Source organism: Cetorhinus maximus, chromosome 8, assembly GCF_964194155.1.
Source record: "Cetorhinus maximus chromosome 8, sCetMax3.hap1.1, whole genome shotgun sequence".
In the NCBI taxonomy this organism is placed as follows: domain Eukaryota; kingdom Metazoa; phylum Chordata; class Chondrichthyes; order Lamniformes; family Cetorhinidae; genus Cetorhinus; species Cetorhinus maximus.
In genome coordinates this window covers 45380071-45394236 of record NC_135886.1, presented here as the reverse complement: position 1 = coordinate 45394236, position 14166 = coordinate 45380071, and positions in this window count along the sequence as shown.

Here is a 14166-nt window from a genome sequence, read left to right as displayed (position 1 = left end):
GTCTGAAAGAGGAAGCCTTTGTTTACTCGCCACCTGGAAGGGGAACCCGGCAAGACTGGTCCTTTGTGTTTATTTTTCTAATCTTTCTACTTCATTTGCAAGAAAGCAATTCTCAGGTCTTTTTACAAACGGACCACTAAAAGTTGAGCTCCTGTTCCATTCCGTGCTCACACTGGAGCCTTCTTAGGTGCCAGCTGTAGCTCAATCAGTATCTTGCCTCTGGGGCTGAAGGTTGTGGGTTCAAGTCACAGTCCAGGGACTTGAGCACATAATCTAGGCTGGCACTCCGGTTTAGTACTGAGAGAGTTCTGCACTGTTGGAGTTGCTGTCTATGTAAAAGATCTCACGGCACTACTCTATAAAAGAGCAGGGAGTTCTCTCAATATTTATCCCTCAACCAGTAGCACTAAAACAGATTTTCTGGCCATGACCCTTCGTAATCATGAGAGCTTGTGTATAATTTGGCTGTCATGCTTCCAACATTAAAATACTGACTACAGTTCAAAAGTAGGTACTCTGCTGTTTGTGAAACACTTTGAGGCATCCTGAGGTTGTGAAAGGTGCTATATTAATGCAAGTCTTTCATTCTTTTCTTAGCAACATTTGGATTCCCACCATAGGCGCTGTGGATGGTTTCTAATCAGGGTTCAGTTATGCAAGTGAGCCCTGATCAGTATACTTTTGGGAAGGTTATTCCAATCAGGAAAACCATCAACAATGTCCTAAAGTAAGGCAACAGTTATACTTTAAGGCCGCACTAAGGTTTGGAGCAGTAGTTATCTACTAATACGTTGTGGACCGATTATCATTAAGAGGTTACATCATAAGTACTGATTCCTAGTTCATCCCATGGTTTGCCAACATCTGTAAGAAGACAGGTTATTACATTTTGGGTATCTAACTCATCACCACTGATGAAGTGCACACTCCCCAAAATATTGCAACCTGTGTTTTTCTCTTTATTCAATGACCTGTTGTGCATTTCTATGTTTTATATTTTTCAGCACTTGCAATTGCTTTCCTTGTTATTTCAGCCACTGGTTCGATGTATCAGTATGGTGCCCAGCGTGGCACTGAACTGCCATGGAGCAGGATAACCCACTGTATGGGGAGATCATGGCACAGTGGTAATGTCATTGGGCTAGTGATCCAGAGGCTCAGATTAATGCTCTGGGGATATGACTTCAAATCACACCACAGCAGCTAGTGGAATTTAAACTCAATTAATAAATCTGGAACGTAAAGCTAGTATCAGTAATGGTGACCATGAAACTATCATTGATTGTTGTAAAAACCCACCTGGTTCACTAATGTCCTTTAGGGAAGGAAGTCTGCCATCCTTACCTGGTTTGGCCTGCATGTGACTCCAGACCCACAGCAATGTGTTTGACTCTGAACTGCCCTCTGAAATGGCTGAGCAATCCATTCAGTGCTAGGACAGTTAGGGATGGGAAACAAATGCTGACCTTGCCAGTGATGCCCACATCCCATGAAAGAAAAAAAAATTCAACCATGCTCTCACTCTGTGCTGATTCTCAGCTAAGGCAGCAATAGAAGGGTGTAACAATGGTATCGACAATACTGCTCCAGGGAACGGGTAAAGTTGTTGGGGTTTCCTCCTCTCAAATACAGTACAGCACAAAGAGGGCTGGGCTCATCTGTGATGCCACATGCGGTTGAGCAGCCTTGCATATTCATTCTCATGATGAATAGCTCCCTGAACGAGGAGCTAGAGTGCTGCGAGCATTGATGGAACTGCATCTCAGCCTTTAGAAGAGGCGGGGGAATAAGATATTAGCCCTGTTCCACCAATATCTTTTTTCCTCACAGCTCCAGTACCTCTATGTACCAAAATTGGGCCAGTATTCACTCAGTAGTCCACCAGAGTGGCCATGCATTTAGGTCAGCCACTCATTTCCACTCTGGTCACTCTACACCCCTCCAGTAATTCAGCAGGTGTTATTTCAGACTGAAGTAGAGAATAGGGCTGGGTTTGTGTCAGATGGCAGTTCATCATGCATTCAGAAAATATAGAAAAAACACTCTGCATTTACATGGTTCTGTAAATACATTCATTCATTAATCAGATTAGGAAGAGCTTCTTAGTAGAGCAACTGTGAATTTTGAATAGTGGAAGCTGTTGATGGTGTAGATGCTGGATGTTACTGAACAGATTCTCGTTCTATTAATCAAGGGGAACATTCAATATTTTATCAAAACACCTCAGGTAAAATTGTAAATGCATTTACTACCACTTAGATGTAAATGGGGTCTGCATGTGCTTGTGAACTGGCTACTTAGATAAAAGCTTCAACCTGCCTTATTTCCATTTCACGATGCAGATTTAAATCCTGCCTTTTAACAAAAGGCTTCAAAGTTCAGGACGCAGGTGCTAAAATTTGACGATTCTGCAGGGGAGTACCAGTGGTGATATTGGCCCATATCAGACAACTGGTGAAATGGATCACCCACTCATTGAAATTTAGCCCGGGACAGGTTTTACAATGGGATGAAAATATGGAGGGCTCTAGAACAGGCAGCAATTCCACTCTCCTAGTGTACTGCTCAAGAGCTGAAAGTGAAACCTACATTTCCATGGGCTCTGAGCAGCTTAAGGATGCAGACAGATGGGGGGAAGAGGGTGAGAGGGGTGGTGGGGAGGGGTGCCACATTATGCAGAGTCAGTTCAACTTGCAGAATATATCCCATTGGAGCTCCTATGCATGATGATGAATATAATAAAAACTGCACATGCTGGGAAAATGTTGGGAATACCCAACTCGTTAGGCAGTAGCTCTAAAGGGGAAGCTCAGATCTTGCACCCTTTATGATTCCCAGAATGATAGGTTGTCTTTACAATTCGCAGATACTGCCCAGCCTCCTATCTATATCCAGCCTTTTCAGATTTATGCAGGTGTTTGTTCCAACTTCCCAAACATCAGTTCAAATGGGATTATAAATGATTCAGCAGGTACAAACACTTCCATTCGGATCCCTGCTTAGTTTTTGTCCAGCTGTACTCAAGAATGTAACATGAGAACATCCCACACATTCACATAAGAGACCATAAGATCTTATGAGCGATGCCTAAGATCATAAAAAAATAACAGCAGCAGTAGGGCATTAGGTCCATCAAGCTAGCTGTGCAATTCAATAAGATCATGGCCTTAACTCCACTTTCTTGCCTACCCCCTTTAACCCTAGACTCCCTTGTAGATCAAAAATCTGTCTAACTCAGCCTTGAATATATTCAATGACCCAGCCTCCACTTCTCTCCAAATACTAATGACCCTCTGAGAAATTCCTCCTCATATCCATCTCAAAGGGGAGACCCTTTATTTTGAAACTGTGCCCCCTAATTCTAGATGCCCCCACAAGGGGAAACATCCTCCCAACATCCACCCTGTGAAGCCTGCACAGAATCTTATATATTTCAATAAGATCGCCTCTCTTCTAAACTGCAATGAGTATAGGCCCAACCTGCTCAACCTTTCCTCATAAAATAACGCCTTCATGCCAGGAATCAGCCTGGTGAACTTTCTCTGAACTGCTTCTAATACAAGTATACCCTTCCTTAAGTAAGGAAGCCAAAACTATACATAGTACTCTTAGTGTTTCCTCACCAATACTTAGTTGTAGTGAGACTTCCCTACTTTAAGACTCCATCCCCCTTGCAATAACAGCCAACATTCCATTTGCCTCGCTAATTACTTGATGTACCTGCATGCTGACTTATTGTGATTCATATACAATGATACCAAGATCCCTCTGTACCGCAGTATTCTGCAGTCTCTCTACATTTAAGTAATATTCTGTTTTTCTAGTCTTCCTACCAAAGTGGACAACCACACATCTTCCCACCTTATACTCTAGCTGACAAATTCTTGCCTAATCACTTAACCGGTCTATATCCCTTTGCAGACTTTTTATAGCCTCCTCACAGCTTCCTTCCCTACCTTTGCATCATCAGCAAAGTTGGCTACAGAAAACTCAGTCCCTTCATGCAAATCATTAATACAGACAAGTGGATATACAGCTTGAGAAGCAGTACTCCATATCAAACATGAGGCAAGGCAGGATTCCATGAACTAGCACAGCCAGTATGGGGATTGAAACCTCGCCGTTGGTGTAATTCTACACCACATTCTAGACATCTAGCCAACTGAGCTATCTGACCCCAATATTGCTTATCAAACTTATCCCTTTTAGAAATAATCAATTTTAAATGACCGGACTTTTCCTTTTTTAAATTTAAAAGAAAGGGAAAAATACTCATCTTTTATTTTAATTTACAGCCAGATAAAGAAATCACAGAGATACAGTTTCTGAGATAAGATTGTTAGAAATGTGGGTGGTTTAACAAAAAGTTAGTACTCATTGCACATCTGCAGTGATGGTCATTTGATACAACTCAGAGTTAAACATTGGAAAGCTTAATGCAATTGTGGGGTGCAGAGTTTTTGTGGACAACTGAAAACCGTCTTAGTGACAGCCAGACCCCACGTGTACTGGTACCTTGCCATGGAGAAGTTTGAGCAGCTTTTTGGTGGGATAGGATCGCCCTCAAATTTCAAGAGGAGATGCAGACTATATGCCACTCAAAGTGTGACTGCATGGTCAGCTGTTTGGAGGACCTGGGTTGGTGGTCCAGAAGTATCTTAAAGAGCATAGATATGGATGTAAAGAAAACTATGGTTGTTAAAGTTACTGGAAAAAAAGATGAATTTGCACTAAGATTAACCAAGATACTGCAAGCAGATAGGTAACAGCAGAACCAAACACGGGCTGTCCTTTTGGAAGCAGATAACGGGAGGTGTGTTGGAGAAGATGCTGTGTGCAATCATATAAAAGGCAGCAATGATAATACATGCTAGTTACCATCACAGAGAATGTCATTCGTGACTTTGGTTGGGGCCGTTTGATGCCCCGGGAGTAGGATTGTAGGAATGCAAACACGCAGTTGTGCATGGAGCTGGAAAGTGACAACATTTAAAACCCTTGAGAGGAAATGGGGTGGCAGCAATTAGCAAGGGCAGAGGAATCAATTTTTTTCTTCTTTTTGGGGATGGGAGGGGAATAATAATAGCAGTTTTGAAAAGGAGAGAGACATTGCCCAAGGTTTGCGAGGATGGGCCCCTAAAGTACTAACTGGCTTTGACAGAGGAAAAGACAAAAAGAATGACAAATTATATGTTTTACTTTGCATGCAGAAATTACAAACTGATGCTATTCAGACATTGTACAACTTTGATTAGGAACCACATTTTCAAAAGTTAAAATCCTTCTAACAACGCTACATTCATTTTCACACCTTGACAACTGCCACAGTGCATTAAATGGTAATAATTTGTCCATTACTAAATATATGGCAAAATAACCATCAAAACAGGAAACCTAACAAGAGTAAGTGGAGGGAGGCCTACTTACTGCAGCAAACGCCCGATAAGATCACTGCAGTACCCAAGCTGCCTTACGTGTGTGCAATGTGTTTCAGCAAGGGATGCAAGCTGCATTTAATAGACTGTGGTATTTCAATGTTACCAGGCATTTTATCTCATCTGACTTCAATGTAAATGGCTCCCCACAGTTATTGGGCAACAACAGACAAGTAGGTACATGTTTTTCATGCATGAAGCAAGCAAGTGGTTAAGAAAGACTCTGGTGTGGAAAATTAGGCAAATACAAGTTTCCTGTTCATTTTTGGAATCAGATTTGTGTCAAAACATCTTTTGATCAATTGCAGCATTTCTCTTCTCAATGTTGTGCTAAACAATTCTTCCAAGTAATCAGTTTGATAGTACACTGGATCAGAGGATTGTGGGTTCAAGTCCCATTCCTGAGCTTTGAGCTCATAAAACTAGGCTGGTTTAGGAGGGCAGGACTGAGGAACTACTGTATTGGCAGAACTACTTTGTTGCAGTTGAGAAGTTAGACTGAGGGCTCCATCTGCTGTTTAGGCAAATATAAAATATCCTATGGCACTTTTTATAAAGGAGGAGTTGAATGCTCCCAGCATTTTGGCCGACATTCTCTCCCAGCCAAAGACAGTTTAAATGACCATCTGTCTTGTTTGCTGGTTTTCAAAGTTCACTGTCTGCATATTAGTTCTACATTTTCCTTTGCGACAGTGATTGCACTTCAAGAGGACTTCATTGGCTGCTCTACAGATACAACTTATAGCATCTTTACTGTAATAAAACATCCCAAGGTGTTTCAGAGGTGCATTATAAAACATAATATGACACAGCCACATAGGGTTTATTACGTCAGTTGACCAAAAGATTGGTTAAAGAGGTAAGTTTAAAGGAGTGTCTTCAAGAAGGAAAGCACAGTAGAGAGGTGAAGGAGGATATTCCCAAGTTTAGGGTCTATGCAATTCAAGGCTTGGCCCCCAATGATGAAGCAATTAAAATCAGGGATGCTCAAGAGTCCAGAATTAAAATAGCACAGGTATCTCGGAGGGTTTGGGTCGTGGAACTGGAGGAAATTAGGTGATAGGAGAAGTGAGGCCATGGAGGATGTCAAAAACAAGAATGAGAATTTTAAAATTAAGTTGTTTGATCGGGAGCCAATGTAGGTCAGCAAGCACAGGGATGATAGGGGAACAGGATTTGGCACGAGTTAAGACATGGGCAGCAATGTTTGGATGACAAGCTTACAGAGGGTAGAATGTGGGTGACCAGCCAGGAGTGCATTGAAATAGTCAAGTCTAGAGGTAATAAGGCATGAATGAGGGTTTCAGTAGCAGATGAGCTGAGACAGGGGTGAAGTCGGGCAATGTTAGAGGTGGAAATAGATACTCTAGAGATGGCACGAAGAAAGGTCAGAAGCTTATCTTGGGGTCAAATGTGACACCAAGGTTGCAAACAGGCTCGCTTAATCTGGGACTGTTGTCAGGAAGAGGGATGGAGTCAGTAGCTAGGGAAGGAGTTTGGAGCCAGGACTGAAAACAATGTCTTTGGTCTTCCCAATGTTTAATAGGAGGAAATTTCTGTTCATCCAGAACTGTATGTTGGATAAGCAGTCTGATAATTTAACAATAGTGGGGGAGTTAAGAGAGGTGGTGGTGAGGTAGAGCTGTGAGTTTTCAGCATACATGTCAAAACTAACACTGTGCTTTTGGGTGATTGCTGAGGGGAGTACAAAGATGAAAAAAAATGAGTCGTCCAGGGATAGATACTTGGGGGACACCAGAGGTAACAGTGTGGGAGCAGGAAGAGAAGCCATGGCTGGTGATTCTCTGCCTATGATTTGATAGATAAAAATGGAACCAAGCAAGAGCAGTCCCACCCAACTACATAACAATGGAGTGATGCTGGACGAGGATGGTGTGGTAAACCATGCCAAAGGCTGCAGGCTGGTCAAATGGAACAGGACAAAAAGTTTACCTTTGTCACAGTCACAGAGGATGTTATTTGTGACTTTGATGAGAGCTGTTCCAGTATTGAGGCAGGGGCAGAACACAATTAGAGGGATTCAAATATGGCGTTCCCAGAGATGGGAATGGTTTTGGGAGGCGACAAGTCCAACGACAAAAGCAAGTTCTTTCATCCTATTCCCCTCAACAACTCTCTTTAAAGCTCAAGTAATGCTCTGCTTATGTTGACACTTGAGGACATTTGAACCCTAACAGCTCATTATAGACATGGGTCACTTGACAGTCTGGGTTTTGAGCAGACTGGAAATCTTTAAACTGTAGAGTGGGCATTAAAAGTCCCTTTTCAAAATACAGAAATCTAGCTTCTGCACATTACCCATCATGTGGAAGCATTGCTGAATAACCTTGTTAAGCCCACCAATTAATTTTCATCAGCAGCAAAGCAACGTCCGGAACTGTGCATATGCCTGCCTGCTCTGTTTCAGTTCTGACTTGGTAAAAGGTGGGATCCCAGATGCAGATTTTTCTTAAGTGTTTACCACATTTGATGATGTGGAAGTTTATTTTATTTTCACACCAATTTCCACCTCTCCAAATCCAATCATGACCTTGCTCTCCATCACAAATGCCATGAGTCCCTGAATAATGATCAAGGGTGGAAACACTGGATTATTTTTCCTCTCCTTGAGGCAGAGGCCAATTGGGGTCACCCTAGTTGCTGTCTAAGAACAACTGTTCTGGGCCACTTAGCTTCTCAATGGGTAAACTTGCAGGATGAACTTTGCCCTTTAGAGAGTCATGGTTTCTTACTGACTAAATTTACACTACAGTGAGGCCCTTTGTGGCTGGCAATTCTCAAAAGATGAAATGCTTTCTTCGCCCAACTTTCTCCTTTTGAAAACCTTTACTGGGATACAGGGGCCAGCCACTTTCTAGCATCTAGCTTAAATGCCGAGTGTGTAGGGAGAGAGGCTGGGCAGGGGTTTCAATTTATTGTCCCACACCCTCTCCTGCCTTACCTCCCAACTGAGATCAGCTGCTTCAGAAAATGCCAAGGAGGGCTGGTTCCCTAACAACTCATTGAAAATTTTCATCCTCATATTCAAATCTCTTCAGGCCTCACCCTGTTACATCCTCCAGCACTACAACTTCCTCAAAAATATATTCAACTTTAGCCTTTTCTGTATCACATACTAGCTTCCTCCCACCAATAGCTTCAATCTCCAAGTCCTATAAGCTGGTACTCCCTTCCTAAACATCTCTCCCCCTCTGTCCTTTCCTTTAAGACCTCATTAAAACCTACCTGACTACATCACTCCGTTCAATATCTCCCCCTTTGGTTTGTGCCATTTTTATCTGTTTTTGCTTCTGTGAAGCATCTAGGGCTGCTTTAATGAGATGTTAAAGGTGTTGGACTAACTACTACTCTATAATTAGAGGAGCACCATGTATCTTTTTCCGAAGCTGCTTCAAATGAATGGCATTGAGATGATGGGTGATATAGATACTGGGGAGCAAAAAGTGGACATCTAAGTTTGTGACTGCTGTCAGTTTATATCAAAATGTTGCTAAAATAGGCAATGTCATCCAACTCATTCCCTAAGGGGTGCCTGGGCTGTTGGCAATTCAGAGTAAGATATCAGACTGCAGTCAATTCTGGGCTGAACCAAATGTCTGTCACAATAATCACTCTGGTGGTACTTACAACTTTGTAAGAATGGTGAACAGAACAAAAGAGATTCTGATTTGTAGTAATGAAATTATTTACTGTGGGATTTGTAATAATTCTCTATGCTGAAAACACAGAACAGTCAGCATCTGCAAGAAATAAGACAGGTGTTACCAGTGTGCCAGCCCCTCCCTATTACAAACACTGACTGACCTGTTGCAGATTTCCAGCATTTGTACTTTTTCTTCCTTCTACAATTTTATGCTATCCAAGTCATGTGTGTTCCCGCTGGCTCAACAGCTGAATGCATTCCCGTTGTGATATTTAATTACAAGCCCAGGAACAATTAACCCTCAATCTCTCATTTCTGGTCAATTTATTATTTCTCAGGTAGGCAGCAGCAGAGGCCACTATTATTGGCCTCAGCACCCCTGGGCAAGAAAAGGATAAGGAAAAGGTAACTTAAATTCTCCTTTCTAATCACCATACAGCGACCCTTACTGGAAAGTCTCGAGCTTGTGTTAATAGGATCAGGCCCAGCTGTGATGGCCTTTATAGTTAAATAGCTGACCATTATGTCTAACAACTTGCTTAGAGAATAGACACTAGGGTGAGGTGCTGGAGAACTGCTGGTTCCCATGGAATTGTATTCCAGCATATGTCTGTGGGGGGGAACTAATGCGATGTATCCAAATTTGCTCATGATATAAAGTTAGGAAAGTAAGACATGAGGGCACAATAGGGCTCAAAGAGTTAAACAGATTAATTGAATAGGCAAGAACATGCCATTTAGAAAATAGTGCGGAGTATTATGAAATTGCCAACTTTGTAGGAAAAGTAGAAAAGCAAAATATTTTTAAATGTTGAGATATTGGGAAACGTTGGCAAAGAGTGTCCTTGTACACAAAGAAAAAGTTAACAAGCAGGTAAATAGAAAAGCAAATGGTATGTTAGCCATTATTATAATAGACTGGAGCAAAAGAGTGAAGTATAGGGCCTTTTGAGAGACCATTGGAGTAGAGTTTTAGTTGTCTTAACCAAAGGAAGATATACCTGCCTGGTTCAAAGGTTCACTAGACTGATTCCTTGAGATGAGGGAATTGTCCTACGAGGAGAGGTTGAGTTCAACTGATCCCGCTGAAGCATTTAAAATTCTCTGGAGGCTTGACAAGATTTATGCTGGGAGGATGTTTCCCCTTAAAAAATTTTTTTCATTCAAAGGGTTGTGAACCTTTAGAATCTCCTATCACAGAGAGCTGCGGATGCTGAGTTGTTTATGTTCTTATGTAACACATTTGGGACAAGAAATTTTTAAAGAAAGTTACAATAAAAGCTTGACTTGATTATTGAAATTATACACAAGGCATGAAATGACTTGGGTCCAAACTCACTGTATAGCAATTATGTTACTGAAGAAAATGTAATTTTATACCATAAAGGTGAATTTAGAAACAAAAATATTCTATTTATCCGTTTTAAAATTGGAGATATTTTGGACGCGGCCTAAATGAAAACTGCACCTCAATAACAATCAGAAACATGAGTTATGCTTGGTTACTTGCTACAACTTTCCACTGCCATCTATTGGTAGTTAACACTCTCTCTGTGTGTCCAAATGTCACAATCCAAACATCACACTGGTTAAAGTTAAAGTGCTGTGCTCTTCTAACCCGCAGTCTGAAACAAACACGCACATTCCAATCTGCAAGATCACATGACCAGATAACAATTTAACCTCCTTTCTTCAAGCCATAAATCTTTTCCCTACAAAAGCTCAGTAATGTTTTGGTTTTCAGTTCTGAGGAAAGGTCCTGAGCCTAAAGCATTAAATTATACTTTCTCATTCCACAGGCCAGCTGTGCATTTCCAGCATTTTCTATTGCACCTTTGCAAGCAAAGGGTGCTCTGCTCGCTGGCATGATCTTCTTGGGTTATAAGTTTCGATTGTGCGGCACAATGCTTCTCTCAGTTAATTGCAAAGTTTAATTGCAAGTTGGGGCAGGTCACTCGTCTGTCCCATTGACTAGAAGGGAGACTAAAACTTAAATGAACTCCTACAATTAAAAAACAAAGTACACACATATTTCAGAGTGTTTATTGAGGCACTTCTAGAAATCAATTCTTTTTAGTCAAGTAGCTTTCCATCCCCAACTGAAAAACACATGCAGCGGGTCACACAAAGAATACTGTTCCTTCTATAAACAATGGTATCGGAAAAATCATAAACATGCCTTTCTAGTAAAATCCTTATATAGGCTTTGGGCGAAGGATTCAGAATTCTCCACTCCCCACGGCTGCTCTCAGTGCAGAATCATTTATATAAATGATTCCTGGGACTCTACCTGAATACAAATATATCTGTCAGCAGTGCCAAATGCGCTGGCTCTGAAGGATTCTTGGTACTTGTCAGGAAGATATAATAATTCTCAATGTTATTGGAATTTATTGTAGAGTAATAGTGGGGTCTGTGTCTATGGGTCTATGTCTATGTGTGTGTGTGACTTAATTGAATTAAAGGCGGCTGGTCTGAAGGCTTTGATATATTAGATGATGAGCTAGGTTTGAAATGTTAAGTAGGTAGACATAGGTGTAAAGGGACCATTTGCATTTTTAAATAAACCAGACTAGATTGATTTTAAAGGAGGGGTGAAATGTGGCACCTAGCCAGATGAAATTCAGAAAGTGTGTTTATTTTTCCCAAAGATTACTGGTAAAATTGGTACTATGAGGGATTTTTAAAGTCCAAGGGCATAGCAAAACAATGGGAATTTGCATTCAAAGGGGAAAATATGTACAAAGGAGCAAAGGCTATGTGTAAGGGTAGGCATTCTAAGGTCTAACAAGTGTGAAAAGCCTTCAGCATCTACACTTCAAGCTGCTGTCTACAAAAAAACCAAAGTTTAAGAAAACTCACTTTGAATTAGATTGTTCAGGGTGTGGTGTTTCTTTGCTTGGGTCTTTCAAAATCTGTATGTCTTACTGTTGCCTTAACAAAAGTTTAACTGAGAGTTAGATTGTGTAGGGGATTTGAAGTTATAGTAGTAATTTTTAGATGTGTGCGCATACTTAAAATAATTTATTCTATTAATAAAGGTTTAATTTAGTTTTGTAAGAAACCTATAAGACTCAGTGGTCTTATTACTACTGAATTCAAGGCACGCATCTCGAAAAGTATACAAATTGCAAAACAGTTGTTTCAAGTTTCCCTTTGGGATTTGAGCAGCTCAGCATTTACCATCGGCTGTGCCATAGCATAGGACAATCTTTTCCCAGGTGGTAAGAATTCCATTGGAGGCAAGTTCACAAAGTAAAGAATCCAGCAGGAGTGTTCATAAAGGTATCAAAATCTGTCTTTTGGTGTGTCTTTCAATGGGTGCCTTTGATGATGAAAAATACCAGTGACCCATGAAGACAAATGGCTCCCAGTTGACTGGATGGATGTCAGGTTTGCAGGCAGGGACTTTGGCAGAAGTACACTCAGCAAATGCATGCACTGCTGGTCGGTATAACTTTCCACATCAGGTGGCCTGCAACCAGATCAATCAGGTCACTACAGAATTGCGTCACTTGCTGAACAGCTTCTATTGGAAAAGGCTCCTTAGTGCAAATAGCACAGATCTCTGCAGCGGTCACTAATGTAGATGAATACAAAGCATATATCTATACATAGATAGCAAAACTAATACCAGTGCCATTGTTTCAACTGAAATCAGATCAGATTAAAATGTAAAAATTGGTCACAATGAACAAGCTCTAGTTCCTGTATATTGAATCTGATGTACCAGCAAACAACACTAGCTCAGTATTGACCAAACCTGGAAACCAAGCCACCCAAGGAACTACTGAAGAAGCTTAATGTACATCTGTACAACCCGAGTTCTGTCAGCTCAGCAATAGCACTCATCTCCAAGTCAGAGGGTTGAAGATTTAAGCACAGAATCTTCTGTGCAGTACTAAGGGAGCTCTGTATTGTTGGAGATGCCATACTTTGTATGAGACATTAAACAGAGTAGGCTGCCTGTTTAGTATGTAAAAAGATACTATTCAAAGAGTGGGGGAAGTACACCCAATATCCTGGCCAACATTTATCCATCAACTAACCTCGCCAATTCAGATTAAGTAGCCAGAAATCTTACCTGCTGCTCGATTGTAAAAATGTGACGCTTTCTTTTCCTTTATAAAAAGAGTAAGCCAAAAATAGTGCATTGGAACATCAAGTGAAAGGCAGCTTATAAGTGAACTAAAGGGAGGCGATGGCGTAGTGGTATTGTCGTTGGACTAGGAATCCAGAGATCTGGGTTCTAATGGCAGTCGGTGGAACTTGAATTCAATAAAAATCTGGAATTAAAAGTCTAATGATGACCATGAAACCACTGTTGATTGTTGTAAAAACGCATCTGGTTCATTAACATCCTTTAGGGAAGGAAGGAAATCTGCCATCCTAACCTGCATGTGACTCCAGACCCACAGCAAGGTGTTTGACTCTTAAATGTCCTCTGAAGTAGCAAGACACTCAGCTGTATTAAACCACTACAAACTCTTGACCTCATCCTTGCCAACCTGCCTGCCGCAGATGCATCTGTCCATGGCATTGTCAGTAGGAGTGACCACCATTGTGGAGACAAAGTCCTGCCTACACAATGGGGATGCCCTCCATCATGTTGTGTGGCACTACCACCGTGCTAAATGGGATAGATTTCAAACAGATCTAGCAGCTCAAGGCTGGGTATCCATGAGGTGCTGTGGGCCAACAGCAGAAGGATTGTAATTGAACCTCACCTAGTGATGATATAGCACAGGACTACTGCATGCCAAATAGCATAAGCAGGAAGTGAAAGACAGAGCTAAGCAACGGATCATATCTCAGCTCTGCAGTTTTGCCACATCAGGTCATGAACGGTGGTGGGCAATTAAAACTCACTGGAGGAGGTAGCTCCACAAATATCCCCATCCTCAATGATGAGGGATCCCAGTACATCAGTGCAAAAGCATTTGCTACAATCTTCAGCCAGAAGTGCTGAGTGGATGATCCATCTCGGCCTCCTCCAGAGATCCCCAGCATCACAGATGCCAGTCTTCAGCCAATTCGATACACTCCACGTGATATCAAGAAACAGCT